The sequence below is a fragment of the Camellia sinensis genome, chromosome 7 (assembly GCF_055761805.1).
Source record: "Camellia sinensis isolate YWXY chromosome 7, ASM5576180v1, whole genome shotgun sequence".
NCBI classification, from domain to species: Eukaryota; Viridiplantae; Streptophyta; class Magnoliopsida; order Ericales; family Theaceae; genus Camellia; species Camellia sinensis.
Window position 1 is genome coordinate 39,631,841 of NC_138967.1, and position 16,100 is coordinate 39,647,940.

Sequence of the window (16,100 nt, forward strand, 5' to 3'; positions counted from 1 at the left end):
GAGACGTCCAGAATACCGAGACCGTTGTGTCAGGTATTCTCTCTATTTGTACTCAGAATGCTTATGTACTGATTGATTCGGGGTCTACGCATTCTTATGTGTCGCATGCATTTTCGCGTAAATTGAATAGACCCTTAGAACCTATGAACTATCTGTTAGCTGTATCATCACCCGTTGGGGGATCTATGACCTGTGCATACATGTACCCTGCTTGTGAAATCATTGTTGGGGATGCACATCTGTTTATTGATTTACTGCCATTGAACATTGATCATTTTGATGTTATATTGGGGATGGACTGGTTAACGAAATATCATGCCACCATAGGCTGTATAACGAAACAAGTAGTTTTCCATCCACCTGGTCTACCTGAATTTGTGTTTAATGGGGTTGGAGTAATACCTCCCCCGTATCTGATTTCATCTGTGAAAGTTGTAAAATTGATTAGAAAGGGCTGTAAGGGATATCTGTGTTCTGTATTGACTGTGTCTACTGATGATAATGCTAATGTGAACTGTATTCCTATAGTTAGAGAATTCCCAGATGTTTTTCCAGATAATCTTCCAGGAGATTTGACTGACAGGGAGATTGAATTTACCGTTGATGTGGTTCCCGGAACACAGCCAGTTTCTAAAGCTCCTTACTGAATGGCTCCAACTGAATTGAAAGAACTGAAAGTGCAACTGCAAGAACTGTTGGACAAGAAGTTCATCAGACCTAGTACCTCACCGTGGGGCGCACCTGTTTTGTTTGTAAAGAAGAAAGACAGCTCACTGAGACTGTGTATTGACTATCGTGAATTGAACAAGGTAACTGTAAAGAATAAATACCCATTACTGCGTATTGGTGACCTGTTTGATCAGTTACAAGGTGCTAAAGTATTTTCGAAGATTGATCTCAGATCCGGATACCACCAGTTGAAAGTTAAATCAGATGACATTGATAAAACTGTTTTTAGAACGAGGTATGGACATTATGAATTTTTAGTTATGCCTTTCGGAGTTACCAATGCACCAGCTGCATTTATGGACCTCATGAACAGGATCTTTAAACCGTACCTTGACAATTTTATTGTTGTATTTATTGATGACATACTGATTTACTCCAAAAGTATAGAAGAACATGAACATCATCTGAGACTTGCCTTACAAACCTTAAAAGAACAGAAACTGTATGCTAAACTGTCTAAATGTGAATTCTAGCTTGACCATGTTATGTTTTTGGGGCATGTTGTTAGCAAAGATGGAATTTCTGTTGATCCGCAGAAAATTGAAGCTGTAGTGAACTGGCCTAGACCAACAAACGTGACTGAAGTCCGAAGCTTTTTGGGTTTGGCTGGATATTACAGAAGATTTGTCAGAGATTTCTCCAAAATTGCTTTACCATTGACTCAACTGACTCAGAAGGGGATATCATTTGACTGGACTGACCAAAGAGAATCTGCTTTCCAGGAGTTGAAAACTCGATTAGTGACTGCACCTGTTTTTACCTTACCTTCAGGTACGGATGGTTATACTGTGTTTAGTGATGCTTCTCATAAGGGTTTGGGATGTGTTTTAATGTAGAATGGGAGAGTAATTGCCTATGCTTCCCGACAACTGAGACCGCACGAAAAGAACTACCCGACCCATGATCTGGAACTTGCTGCAGTGGTATTTGCCTTGAAAATTTGGCGTCACTACCTGTATGGGGTGACATGTGAAGTGTATACTGACCACAAGAGTTTAAAATATTTCTTCACACAGAAAGAACTGAACATGAGACAGCGGAGATGGCTAGAACTGATTAAAGACTATGACCTACAGATATTATACCATCCGGGAAAAGCCAATACCGTTGCCAATACATTGAGCCGGAAATCAATTGGAAACTTAGCATGTTTACTCACTGGACAGAAAGAGCTGCTTTGTGACCTTGAAAAATCTGAAATTGAAATTGTTTTACGAGAACAAGGTGGAACCTTAGCTGCTATTTCTGCTCAACCAGCACTGATTAAAGAGATTAAAGAGAAACAGCAACTAGATGACTTCTTGAAAAAGATCATCGAGGAAAGAGAATCTAAACCGAGACCGGGATTCAAATTTGAGAATAATGTACTGAAATTTCACGAAAGACTGTGTGTACCGAATGATACTGAATTGCGAAGAAGAGTTCTACAAGAGGGCCACAATTCAAAACTATCTATCCATCCAGGGAATACGAAAATGTACCAAGACCTGAAACTGAATTTCTGGTAGCCGGGAATGAAGAAAGAAATCGCAGAATTTGTATCGAAATGTCTTCATTGCCAACAAGTTAAAGCCGAACATCAACGACCCGCAGGCTTATTGCAGCCCTTACCGATACCGGAGTGGAAATGGGAACATATCACCATGGATTTTATAGTGGGATTGCCTCGCTCCAGTAAAGGTATGGACTCGATTTGGGTTATTGTTGATAGACTGACTAAATCTGCTCACTTCTTACCTGTTAAGACAATTTATAATGCGGACAAATTGGCTATACTCTATATTGATGAAATTGTTAGACTGCATGGAGTGCCTGTGTCCATTGTTTCTGACAGGGATTCGAAGTTTACATCAAGATTTTGGCAAAGCCTACAGACTGCACTGGGTACTGAATTAAGACTGAGTAGTGCCTATCATCCTCAGATAGATGGCCAGTCAGAAAGGACCATCCAGACTCTAGAGGATTTATTGAGAATGTGTGTCCTTGATTTTCAGGGAAACTGGGAAAGCCACTTGCCCTTAGCTGAATTTGTTTACAACAACAACTATCATTCGAGTATTGGTATGGCGCCTTTCGAGGCATTGTATGGCAGAAAATGTAGATCTCCAATTTGCTGGGAAGAAGTTGGAGACGGGCCTTTGCTTGGGCCCGAGATTGTTTATGAAACAACTGAGAAAGTGAAACTGATACAACAGAGATTGAAAACTGCACAGAGCAGACAGAAGAGTTATGCTGATGTTAGAAGACGAGACAGAGAGTATGAAGTGGGTGATCACGTATTTGTGAAAGTGACACCGATGAAAGGCCAGACTCGTTTTGGAGTCAAAGGCAAATTAGCACCGAGATACGTCGGACCATATGAGATTATTGAGAAAATCAATCCGGTGGCGTATCAAGTTGCGCTTCCTCCTGAAATGGAGCATATGCATAACGTCTTCCACATTTCTATGTTGAGAGACTATCTTCGGGATCCTTTCCATGTGATAGAGCCTACTCGTGTAGTGCTGAGTGATAACTACACTTACGAGAAACGGCCTATACAGATTGTAAACAGAAGGATCAAAAAGCTGAGAAACAAAGAAATCCCGCTGGTAAAAGTTGACTGGCAGAACCATGGTGGTGTGTATGCCACTTGGGAAAGGGAAGAGGACATGGCTAAAAGATATCCTGAACTATTTCCACTGAATCCTGTTTTCTTCCAGAATGAAGGTAACTCGAGTTTATAGGACTAAACTCTTTATAAGGAGGGGAGACTGTAATAACCTTCGTCACTATTTACCGAATAACCACTTATTACCGTTAAACTGAACTGATTATGACTAATAACTGAACTGATTATGACTGATAAGTGAACTGAATAAATAATGAACTGACTGACTGAAAGTTGGACCTGAATCAACTGAGTATGGGTGTTAATCTGTATTCTATCTGTTTGATTGTTTACTTGATATGTTCATGTTTTATGTTCAAACTGCTAATTAGAGGCCTAATCGGCGGCCGAGCCGGGAATTGATTGATGTTTTATGATCATTGTAATTTATGTGATTTTATGGTATAGTTATCCGAAAATTGATCTGGTATGATTAAATTAGATTAAAATGAGCCAATTAAAGAGTTAGGCTTAATTACTAAATTGCCATCCTAGTGGGTCACTTACTTAATACTTTGAGGACTCATTCTTATGCATTACAAAACATTTTCCTCAGCCATAAATCTTGTTCAACTGACCATAGAGAGAGAGAGACTTGAGGAGTAGATTTCATCTCACTTTGCTTGGTCTTGCTTGGAAATTAAGAGGATTGAAGTATAAATTTGCATAATTGAGCTTCCTTGCCTATAATTCAAGACTTAGGTAAGAGAATTTAACCTTCTAGTAATGTATTTGAACTTGTTCATGCTTAGTTCTTGAGCCTCTAGTGATTTGAGCCTTGATTGGTCCATGTATGATGAATTGGAGCCTAGTTCATGCATGCATGCCTTCATTTTGAAGTTTTGAAATTGTCTTTCATAAAAATTATACATGCATGCTCATATTTTTACAAGAGACCATGAACTCATCATGTTTTTGAAAGATTTGGCTCACTAGAGCATGAAATTGAAGCTTTGAAATGGTTTGAATTCATGCATGTTGCATGTTCATCCTGTTCTTGAAAATAATTTGAAATTGAGTTTGAATTAAACACCCTTGGGCTTTAATTTCTCAAATTGAGCTTTGAACCATGTTATCCCATGTGTTTACAAATGTTTTCTGGAAATTCAGCCCAAGAGGTCGAGTTTTGAGTTGTTAAAACTTGATTTTTGGCTTGGAGGTGCAATTTGGGTTTTCCAGATTTTGCACTTCCGCTCGAGCATGGAATCCGAGCATCCAGTATTTTCTCTGCACTGTTTTACAGTCCGCTCGAGCGGAGGATTAGGAGCTCGAGCGGAGGCATGTGTCTCACGGTCGAGCAGGCGTCGAGCGCCCGTTAAGCGGAGATTTCACCCATCCAGTACTTTTACAGTACGCTCGAGCGGGAGAGTCGACGCTCGAGCATGTACCTTTGTTGCATGTCCGCTCGAGCAGGTAAACCTGCGCTCGAGTGGGACTCTGTTTTTCTGAAACTTCTGAAACTGCTTTTTGAGTACATCTTTGCATCCTCATCCCATTCTAGGCATTCTTAGGCCTAGTTTAAGGCATCTTACTGAGGATATAGATATAGAACACACCGAGGCATTAGTGGTTAAGTTACTATCTTTCCCAGCTGTGTAGCTTAGTGTGTTCAATCTGTTAACTGTGTAGGGTTGGCGACTGGGGAGGCACGCTCTAGCATATCGTAGCCCAAACTCTATGAGTAACGATTGTGTAAAGATATGTTCACAAATGATTATCTTCTGAACAACTGAACTGTACTGTTTTCTGAACTGATTTACTGTTAACTGAATGAATGTATGTCCTATATTCTGAACTGTATTGTGGCATCCTTAGCACCTACTGTTTACTGTTACTGTGACAGAATTCTCTGTCGGTTCCCTTGTTGGAACCACCACTGTTTACTGACTGATGGCCATCATTACTGCTCGGTCTTTTAAGACCTACTGCTTACTGTACTGTTATGCTAATGGGTGTACCACATATGACTGTACTGACTGAACGACTAAAATACTGATTTAATGAACTGTTTTCATTACTGTAAGGACATTCATTCTTAACCTCTTTACGCATTATGTTATTCACTGGGCTTTTGCTCACTGCTCATATATATATGTAGGTGTACAGGCACCAGACCGCGGCTCGGAGCATCAGGGTTACTCCAGTTTTGTCAAGCCAGCCTATGCGCCTCACTGCGAGGTTCCGAGCCTATCGTGTTAAGGCTTAGGGGTGTTTTACAATTCCCTCTTCTGTACTGTCTTACTGTTTTGTAATAACCGAATGGATTGTATAGACTGCGTGTTACTGTACTGTTATGCAAGGGATAAAGTCCCTAGTCTGAATGATTGTAAATATTGTGCATACTGTTCTGTACTGTCTACGAACAAATGTATGAAAAGTCTTTTTGCATACAGACTGTCACAGCTCATTGGACATTGTTTATTTACTGTTTTGGCTTCCGCCAGGCCCTGTACTCTGTTTTACTGTTCTACTGTTCTGCAGGCCTTCGGTAATCTCGGATTACTGGCCGGTTACGGTGCTAAACCCATAGGGCCGGGTTTGGGTCGTGACAGTTACATCTTGCCACTTGATGTTGTTTTGCAAGATTGGCCAACAATGTTCAAAAACAAAATATTTGTTTTCATCTTGATGGTATAACAGTTTTGCTTGAAGCATCTATATCAATAAAATATTAAATTAATTAATTAGTTAATTTTTATAGAAGACAAAATAAAAAAATAACATAATAAATGAAAATGAAATCTTACTATATCAACTTGTGACGCCCCACTTGGATGTAGATTTTCGACTTGTGCTAGACACCCACGAAATTTGTTGCAACATTTTATGATTACACCCCATCGAGATGAGATAGACACTTGTGTTCTTGAGTGATCATTCTCTAGCGAACAATAATTTTCAAAAAAAAATTTCCAAAAATGAGCATGCGATTGCGAATTTCCAACAATTGGGTCTTCAGTAATGTGACACCAAGCTCTACAAATTACCACATCTTCTTGAGTAGTGAATGATTTTCCTCTTTTTGTTTTCGATGAACCTTCCATAGTGGTTAGCCGAAAAAAATAAAAACAAAATATTTTTGAAAGCAATTTTGAAAGTTTGCTGTCAAATGCAATTAAGATAAAGAGAGGAGAAAAGAAATATAAAATTTAAAATATTTGTTGTGAAATGAAATTGAGATTGAGGTTTCTATTTATAGAAATACAAAAATATGACTATTAGGAAAAAACATGACCGTTAATTTATAGTTGGTTTTTTGTTTTTTAAGGCAAAAACAGCACAACGACTCTTTTTCCTTCCCAAGATAGATCACCACCGTCCACGCAAACCATTTCCAATCATTGAGATGAAGATCCAGAATCATCCAACCCTTTTCTTCACCCTCTCAGTCTCCCTCTCACTCTATCTCTATATGTCTTCTCTCTCTTCGATCGAAGCATGTCTTTTTCTCTATCACTCTCACTCCTCTCTGTCTCTCACTCTCTCTCAATCCTAGAATGCAAGAGACGATCACCAGATCTATCTCTCCTTAATTGTCACTCTATCTCTCTTCTCTCTCTCTTTGATTGGCGACGGTACAAGATCGAACGCCCACTCATCTCTCACTCTCACTCCTCTCTGTCACTCTCTCTCTCTCTCTCTCTCTCTCTCTCACAGTCTTAGAATGGAAGAGACGATCACCATATATACCTCTCCCTCAGTGTCACTCTATCTCTCATCTCTCTGTCTTCGATCGGCGATGGTACATGCTTGAAGAGACGATCGGTGACAGTCTACCCCCATCCCTCTCTCTCTCTCTCTCTCTCTCTGACTCCTCTTTATCTCTCTGTCTCTCTCAGTCTTAGAATGGAAAACACGATCACTAGATCTACCTCTCCCTCACTATCAATCTATCTCTCATCTCTCTGTCTTCGATCGACAACGGTACAAGATCGAAAAGGCGATCAGCGACCAAATCTACTTTGAACTACCAAAACCAGGTATTTATTATCTTTAGTTTTGTTCATTATTTTCATTTTGTTCATATTTTCAGTTATGAAATTGCTTGTTGAGCTCATTATGAAATAGTTGAATTTTTTTTTTTGTTGAATCTGACATTTGTTCAATTTGTTTGAGAAAAAAAATTTTTAAAAAAAAGTTGAATTTGTTTGAATTTGTTGGATTTGTTGAATTTTTTTGAATTTGTTGAATTTGTTTGAATTCGACCAAATTAAAAAAAGATTTGTTGAATTTGTTTGAATTTGTTGATTTCGGGTAAATTAAAAAAAAAAGTATTCAAAATTTTTTTGGTGAATTCTAAAACATAAAAATGGTGAAACAGTTGCTGGGAGGGAGGGAAGGAGGAAGGAAGGCAGGACGGAAACAGTTGGTTTTGGCACAGTTGGCACAAATGATAGCTGCCAAAGCTTGTGGTATTTTTCAAATTTGGCAACTGCTATATCCAACCATTGGAGCATCATTTTTCAATACAGCTGCTATGTTATAGCAATGGCAGCTCTAATGGCAAACCATTGGAGATGCTCTTAGTGCGAAAAATTGCACTGGCAAAGTCAAATCACAGATGAATTGTCATCATCTGTTTGTGTGAGAATGCCACAAGTGACAGTGAACAAATTTCTCTCTAAGGCCTCATTTGGCATGTGCTTGTTTTAGCTTAAAAATCAAAAAATCTATAACATATAGCAAAAAGTCAAATATTTCATTTTCTCTCTTCTTTTGCACATCTTTTCGTAAAAAAAATTAAAAAGTCAATCCAAACATACTTAGTTTTTTTTTACCTCATATTTTAGCCAAAAAATAAAAAAAATTACCAAAATAGCATGTTCTCAAACGAGGCCTAAACCAGGCTATAGCTTCAGCATCAAAGAGGAACCAATAGCATAAGCCAAACAAATCCTTACTCATTATAACATGAGCCATAGATCAAAAGAAGATATAATTAGTAAGGCTAATGTTAAAAAGTGCTTGTTTAATGTTAAAATTAATGTAATTGTGTTTTGAAAGTGATAAAAAAAATTATAAAGTGTTTTAAAATGAGTGAAAAGTGTTATAAAACTGATGAAAAGCATAAGGGAAATAACATCACAATAGTACAGAAAACAATTACAAATCAGTGTTAAAATTTATACACTTTTGGCATGTTTGATTGGGTGAATTAGAGCATGGGATTGGGATTATTAATCCGTGGGCCCAATTATCTTATGTTTGCTTTAACATTTTGGTTTAGGATTATTAATCCAATGGATAATTAATCCAACAAATTTATAGGATTATTAGTTATGGGGTAGGGGTGAGATTATTAATCTAATGAATATTAATCCAATTAGATAATGAATACTACACTATTAATAATCCTATTAAATTAGTGTGGTATTAGTTATCCCACCCCTACCTCATTACTAATAATCCTACAAATTTGTTGGATTAATTATCCATTGGATTAATAATCCTAAACTAAAATGTCAAAACAAACATAGGATGATTGGGCCCACGGATTAATAATCCCAATCCTATGCTTTAATCCTTCCAATCAAACATGCCATAATAGAATTATTAATACTTCACTATTAGTCTTGTAAATCAAACATGACCTTTAATAATTAAAATGCTATAATTTTTCATGATTCTATAAGAAAATTGTTTTTGACCCCACTGTTATGTCCACAAAAGTATATTAGGTTCTATACTTATTTTGTCCTTTTCTTATTGGCAATTGCTAGCAAAACCTTTTTAGACTAATGACGATATTTTTTAGAGATGGATTTAAAATTATCACTATAAGGGTGGGAAAACAAGTTTAAAAAGTGCAAATTCTTATAATTTTAAATTTTTTAATATAATATATATAATAATTTTAGATTTTTTTGAGGGTATGGTCGCCTCTGCCGTAAATCCATCCTTGATCTTTTGTGTAATTATTAGCATTTTCCTACATTAAAAACACAAATCAGTTTTCTAAAACAATTCCAGACAGTTCCTAATATTCTTAAATTAGGTTAATAACTAGCTTAACTCTTGAGCTATCTGAGCCTGATTTAATCCTTGACAAAATAAAAATAAAAATAAAAATAAAAATAATTCCACTTGTTCAACCCAGACACAAAATGCCATTATTTATTACCTAAAAAAATGTAATTTTTACATTTTGCAATAGTGGGCCCTATTATTATGTTTGCAAGCTGAGAATTGAACCTTAAAACCTGGACAAAAAACAGAATCTGTTGTTATCTAATTCTCCAAATGCCAAAATTGCATATGTTGGCTCTCTTTTTTTGTTCTTCTCCTCCATTAAGTAGTAGTAAACAAATATCAACCCTTTTTTCTTCTTTACACCAAACAAAAAGGACACAAAATATGAAAAAACTGATCAATAAATAAAAACTAATACAAATGACAAACCTCTTCAAATCCTTAGATGCAATTTCCAATGTAAAATATGTATGTCACTTGAAACCACCCATCTCGGCATTAGATGAAGATGAGTAAAGCGATGAGGATGCAGAGAAGCTTGTGTTATTGCTCTTTAATTGGGTGCAAACTTTGCATTGTCTTTGTGGATGATGATGAAGTCACCGGAACTCCACCAGAGTTCTTGTTTTCCCGAGCATCCGTGGTGGTGGTTGTGGTGGCCGGAGAGCCCTTGAGAAGGACATCAACCTTTTTGCATACTCTTCCCTTTCATGCTTGATTTCTTTGAGCATTGCCGCGACATCTTTCATTGTAGGCCTTTCATCAGGGGACGAGTTGACACATAACAAGGCTATTCCTAGGGCTTGCATCATTTCCTCGATTTCCGATTCAGGCCGCGATAGTAGGCTTGGAGCAAGGACTTCAACTCCTTTTCCCCTCTTATGTCTCACCCAATCTACTTCGGGTATCGTTGGATCGATTGGTTGCTTCCTTGTCAATACTCCCAATGCAACTACACCGTAGCTATAAACGTCACTCCTCTGTGATCTTCATCATGCAACCATATTCTTAAAAAACAAAAACAAAAGGAAAAATTAGTACAAAGTTTGCTAAATTAGGTTTCATTTGTCTATCCATAGTTCTAAATCGCGGTATCGGGTAACGTAACGGTATCGATCGCGGAGTATCGGTATCAGTAGTATCGGCCGGTACGTATCGGGAATCGGGTGTCGCGGCCGTGAAATTTTAAAAATCATTAGCAATCCCTCTAAAACTCAATTTTATGCATTTTTTTTACTCTTTTAGCCTTGATTTGTCACATTTTAATCAAAATTTTGATATGTAGGAGCACTTTTGACTCATTTTCAACTAAATGATATGTATTTATTTTAGTCTCAATTATAACTTTTAATTATCTACAATAACAGTTTTCAATTGACAAATATTGTAATTCTAATTTACTTAGTAACAATAATATATTTAAAATAAAAATAAAAATCAAATTAGAATAAACCACTTTAAAAAAAAAATTCTAAATCTTAAACAACTACACCAAAGCAAGACACAAATAAAAAAAATATAGTACAAAAACATGGCACCAAAATAAATAAATAAATAAATAAATAATAAAAACCAATAACAAACCTTTCTACTAATCCAACTTTTGACAGATTGGATTGAACATGTATTTTTCTTTTTTTTTTTCCCTTCTTCTGCTCAGTAGAAATATATATATATATATATATATTAATATAATGGTGTAGTGTAGCCTGTAGGTGTATAAACAAAGAAAAATGAGGGAAAAAAACCTCTAAACATTCAGCAGTAAAACAGAGCATAGCAGCAGCAACGGTTCCAAAAAACAGAGAATCAACAACTCATCAAAAACAGAGCATAAACACAAATTATAACTTGCAACTCAAGGACACAAACCGTCTTTGAAGAAGCCTGAAGATCAAAGTGAACTCCATAGCCCAAAGAAGCTTAGATCTTACAGGTTTTCTGCGGTAATTTTCATTCGTACCGGCGTGTATCGGACTGTATCGTCATATGTATCGGGTTCGGGCCGATACGTGTCGGGAATCGGCCGATACGGACGTGAAATCCAATCTCACCGGTATATCGGTGAGTATCCGACGCGGCCCTCCCATTTTCCGGTACGAAACCGGCCGATATTTAGAACCTTGTGTCTACCTAAGAGTCTACTAAGAATTACTGAGTGGGCTCAACAGTATAGGCAATTTAGCAGTTCGCCTAAAACGTGTCAAAAAATTCCTTTTTGCCAAAGGTCTTGACTATCTAAGGCACTGGTAAGGACTGGTGTTAATGTTTGGCCTAGTGGCTCAAAAAACTTCGGGCCGCTACTTCTTAGGAAGAACGAAAATGAGACCAAAAAACTATTTAAAATCCAGTAATTCTACATACACAAACAAATCACAGAATACATCAGAGCAGGGTTGAGTAAGGAATCCGTAAAATCTGTAATCCGATCCGGTTCAGTCCAATCCGGTAGGTTTGGATTGATTTTTTGAATCCGTGGTTCAGTTTCAGATTGAAAATTCGTAGCCCATGGATCGGTTCCGGATTGGAACCGATCCGGACCGTATACAAATAACCTATATTTATATTATACATCATCCCGCATATTATCTTCTTTTATTGCTTTTGTTTGTTAGTTTTTAGTTTTAATTTGTAATGGTCTAAATACTTATGGTAGAACCAATTTTCTTATGGTTGTTTAAATTCTAGAACAGTATGTCGCTATTATAAAAAGGCGTGTTGCGATTGTGGAACTAATATGATGCTATATTTATGTTTTTATGAAATTAAAATATTCTATATATTTTTTTATTTAATTATGTGAATCCATGATCCTAAACCGATCCAATCCGTGTTTAAATGGATTGGTTCGGATAGGTTCCATAATTTAAATCGATTGGAATGGTTCCAATTTTCAAAAATTGTAAATAATGAATTGGTCCTAATTTTACTCCAATTCCAACTAATCCAAACCATGTCCACCCCTACATTAGAGAACACTTGCAACGGTGTGAGTAGTGGATCCTTTCCTTGTAAGTGTTCTATGATTTGTTTTTATGCAAATATCATTTTGCTTTAAATCACTTGCCACGGGTTTACAAACAGAGACAAGATAGTGTATTGCTTCATAAAATAAGGCTTAAAACATTATGTTAACAAAAAATTGTTGCAACAAATCCAAGTTAAATCAAGATTCTGTTGTTCACATTCACATTTGGCAAGGATTCAAAGTAAACCATTCACACAAGTAAAATTATGCTCCATAAATTATATATATCATAGAAAAAATAAAATTAAAAACTTACCGGGCACAATGTACCCATAAGAACCTACAACTGTATTAGATGATCGAGCAAAATCACCATCATCGACCAGCTTGGCTAGTCCGAAATCTACAATATAAGACTCAAATTCAAGGCCGATGAGGATGTTATTGACCGTAACGTCCCTATGAACAATTGAAGGGACACGATCATGGTCATTTCAAGACCGACCAATAATAAGCTATACAACAATTTTCAATTTAACTATTTCTCATTTTTTTTCCATAGAATTTCTTCTTTATACACACAATCATAGGAATATCTCAATCACATATTCACCATAATACTAGATAACCATAGATTTCATAATATCTTATTATTTCCCCAACACAAATCCCCAATTTTTAGGATTTCCACAAAACTAGGTTTTTTTTTTTTTTTCTCATTTTGAAAGCATTTTTCCAAGACAACATCCCTCTTTAACAACATAGTTCATAATCTCAGGAGTTTTTTTAGAAAACACTGAGAAAACCCACTTTTACAATCATCAAAAACTCATGAGCCAAAATCAAAGTTTAATACTATGAGGAAGTTCCAAAATCAACATAAACTTGCAAAAAATGTATTTATAACTCTAAGAGAATCCCTATCTCAAGCTTGAAAGAGGAAGGAGAGAAAAACCCTAAAAATGAATGTTGATGAAAACTCGATTCGATCGGTGAGAACGTAACCCTCGTCGCCCTCTTCGATTCGGTGTAAGAAGCCCTCTCAAATTCTTGATAGATCTTGCTAAATCTTAGAGAGAAGATTGAAATTTGGTAGGTTTGTAGAGGGAAAGGAGAGCAAAGATGGATATATATATCCATAGAGAGAGAGTTGAAAAAAGTGGTCAAAACACTCCTTTGACATTAGTTTTGAGAAAAATGAACACGAAATTGGAAACTGACGTGCTAAAATCCGCCCGTGCGATTTCAATTCCACACGAGCGGAATTCCCAATCCACACAAGCGGAAGTTTTTGCCTTAAGGGCGAGATGCTCCAAAGAGTTGCCTGGAAAAACCCCATCAAAATTCGTTTGAGCGGACCCAAAATCTGCTCGAGCAGTTTTCTACCCATAAAACACTGAAAGTTTTTGGAAAACTCTGTGAGGATCCACTTGGGTAGATTCCAATTCCACACGAACAGGTTTGCCTAGAAACTCAGAATGTGATTTTGCAAACCAAGGCAAGTTTTAATGCCCAAAACTCACAGTTTTTAACCCAAAAAAAATTAAGAAGAATTAAGTAGGAGTAGAAAATGAATCTCAATGACCCGATACAGTAAACAAAACATCAAAAGAGATGCATACTACCTTGCTACACGATACAAATCAAGCTCAAAACCCGAGACATCACAGTCTTACCTTTTTGTATGTCATTAAGGGTGCACCTTTTTTTATTGTGACAAACTAGATAAGATTTTGTAGTTTTTTCTATTGCTCAAATATTTGATGAACCAAACTCGAATTTGATTAATTCTTTGTAATTGAATTTAAGTATCTAAAAAGTTGACTCTACTCGTTTGTGACCATAAGTAATAGGGACTTAAATTTTGAAGATCATAATCCCCAAATCTTAATGGCATGGACCTTTATTGGTGCATTAAGTGTTGCCTATCATGTGCTTTTGTGGATTACAAGCACCTTTAGAGAGATTTTCTAGATCTGTCAAGCCTTGAAAGTCCACATCTGCAAGCACTAATAATATTACGTTAGTGTTGTCTTTGTTTTTATGTGGAAAATCATCAGCAATGCTACAGACCCCAGTTGGGGGTGACCCTCACCACCCCCTCCCTCTACCGCCCACATACACGTGGGGGCAGGGAGAGGATGACAACAGAAAAAAAAAGAAGAAAAAAAAATTGGGCCAATCAGCACCCAGTGGGGATGCTAGGGGTTTCCCCCAGTGGGGGTCTCCCCATTTTCCAAAAATCATATACATGCAACGACGATTAAATAATATAGGGAGGAAAGTATTGTCTTTAATATTTTAATTAATTATTATACCATTGAATTTAAAAATTAAATTAATTTTTTTTATTTAAATAATAATACTCTTTATGTATATATGTATATATACTTCGGGTATAAATAAATAATTAAAAATTAATTTTTAAATTAAAATAATAATATAAAATTGATTAAAACTATGTAGTAAAAATAATTTATAATCAATTAAATTTTATTCATTTTTATCAGAGTTACATATAAGAGAATATTTTTATTCAGTCCTCGCTTGGTAAACATTTTGTGGCTAAAAAAACACAAAAAGACAAAATAGGTTATATTAGATAATAAGACAAAACGTCACATCCAAATCGTAATCATTATACTTTTTCTCCCACAAAAGTGGAAAAAGTCCAAAAACAAAAACTAAACAAAGCTAAAAAAGTCAGGCTAAAAAAGTTCTAATACAAAAAAGTTGGCTACCGTAACCAATGCCAAATGAAGCTTCAGATATTATTAATTGTGTGTTCTAAATTTTTAATTAAAAAAAATGCACGTCATAATTAATTGGTAAAAATTAAAGAATAAATTTTAAAAAATTATATTTAAGATAAAATATAAATACATTTCATTTTATTAGTTTTGTAATTTTAATTTACCATATGATAGTCATAAATTACACTTGTTAATATAATAATTTTTTCTTATTTTGGTAAAATCTAAAAATTTGTCCACTCAAAATTGTAAATTATCTTATGTCATAACTCTAACATGATAATGAATTAGTATTGACTTGTCAAAGCATCTCCAATGGAGCTGCTATTTCACTTGCCAAAGCTAAAAAATGACAGGAATGGCAAAAAGTTGTCTCCAATGGTTTGCTATTTCACTTGCCAAAGATGGCAGATGTCATATGTGTTCTCAAATTTGGCAAATGAAATAGCAGATGCCAAGCTTGCCAGATCAGCAAAAATCAACAGCAATTTGGCACCAAATTCAGTTGAAAACAACAGAATTAATCCAGTAGGGAACCCATTTTTCAGAATCAAACCCAATTTTCATAATCAAACAAATTTCAGAATGAAATTGACAAACCCAAATTCGGTTTCTCAATTTTTTTTTTTTTTTAAATTCATTATCACCAAATCAGTCAATCCAAATAGTATGCATTCACAATAAACCAAACGAAATCAGATAATCCAGTATCACAATAAAATGATCGGAAGTCCAAAAATTTGCAGAATGAAGATTGAGATGGAGACAGATATCAAAACATATATATATATATATATATATGGAGATACCAGATTTGATGGATGAACAAAAAAAAAATTCAATAAGACAGATATCAAAAATTGATAGATGAACAAAAATTGATCAAAAAAAATAATTAAGAAAATTTGGAGAAAAACATACCAGATTTGAGTTGGATAAAGATCCGGTTTGAATCCATCGCCAGCTTTGAGTTTCAAAATCACGATCACCTCAGATCCACATCAACAATTAGAAAAATAAAGAAAAAAGC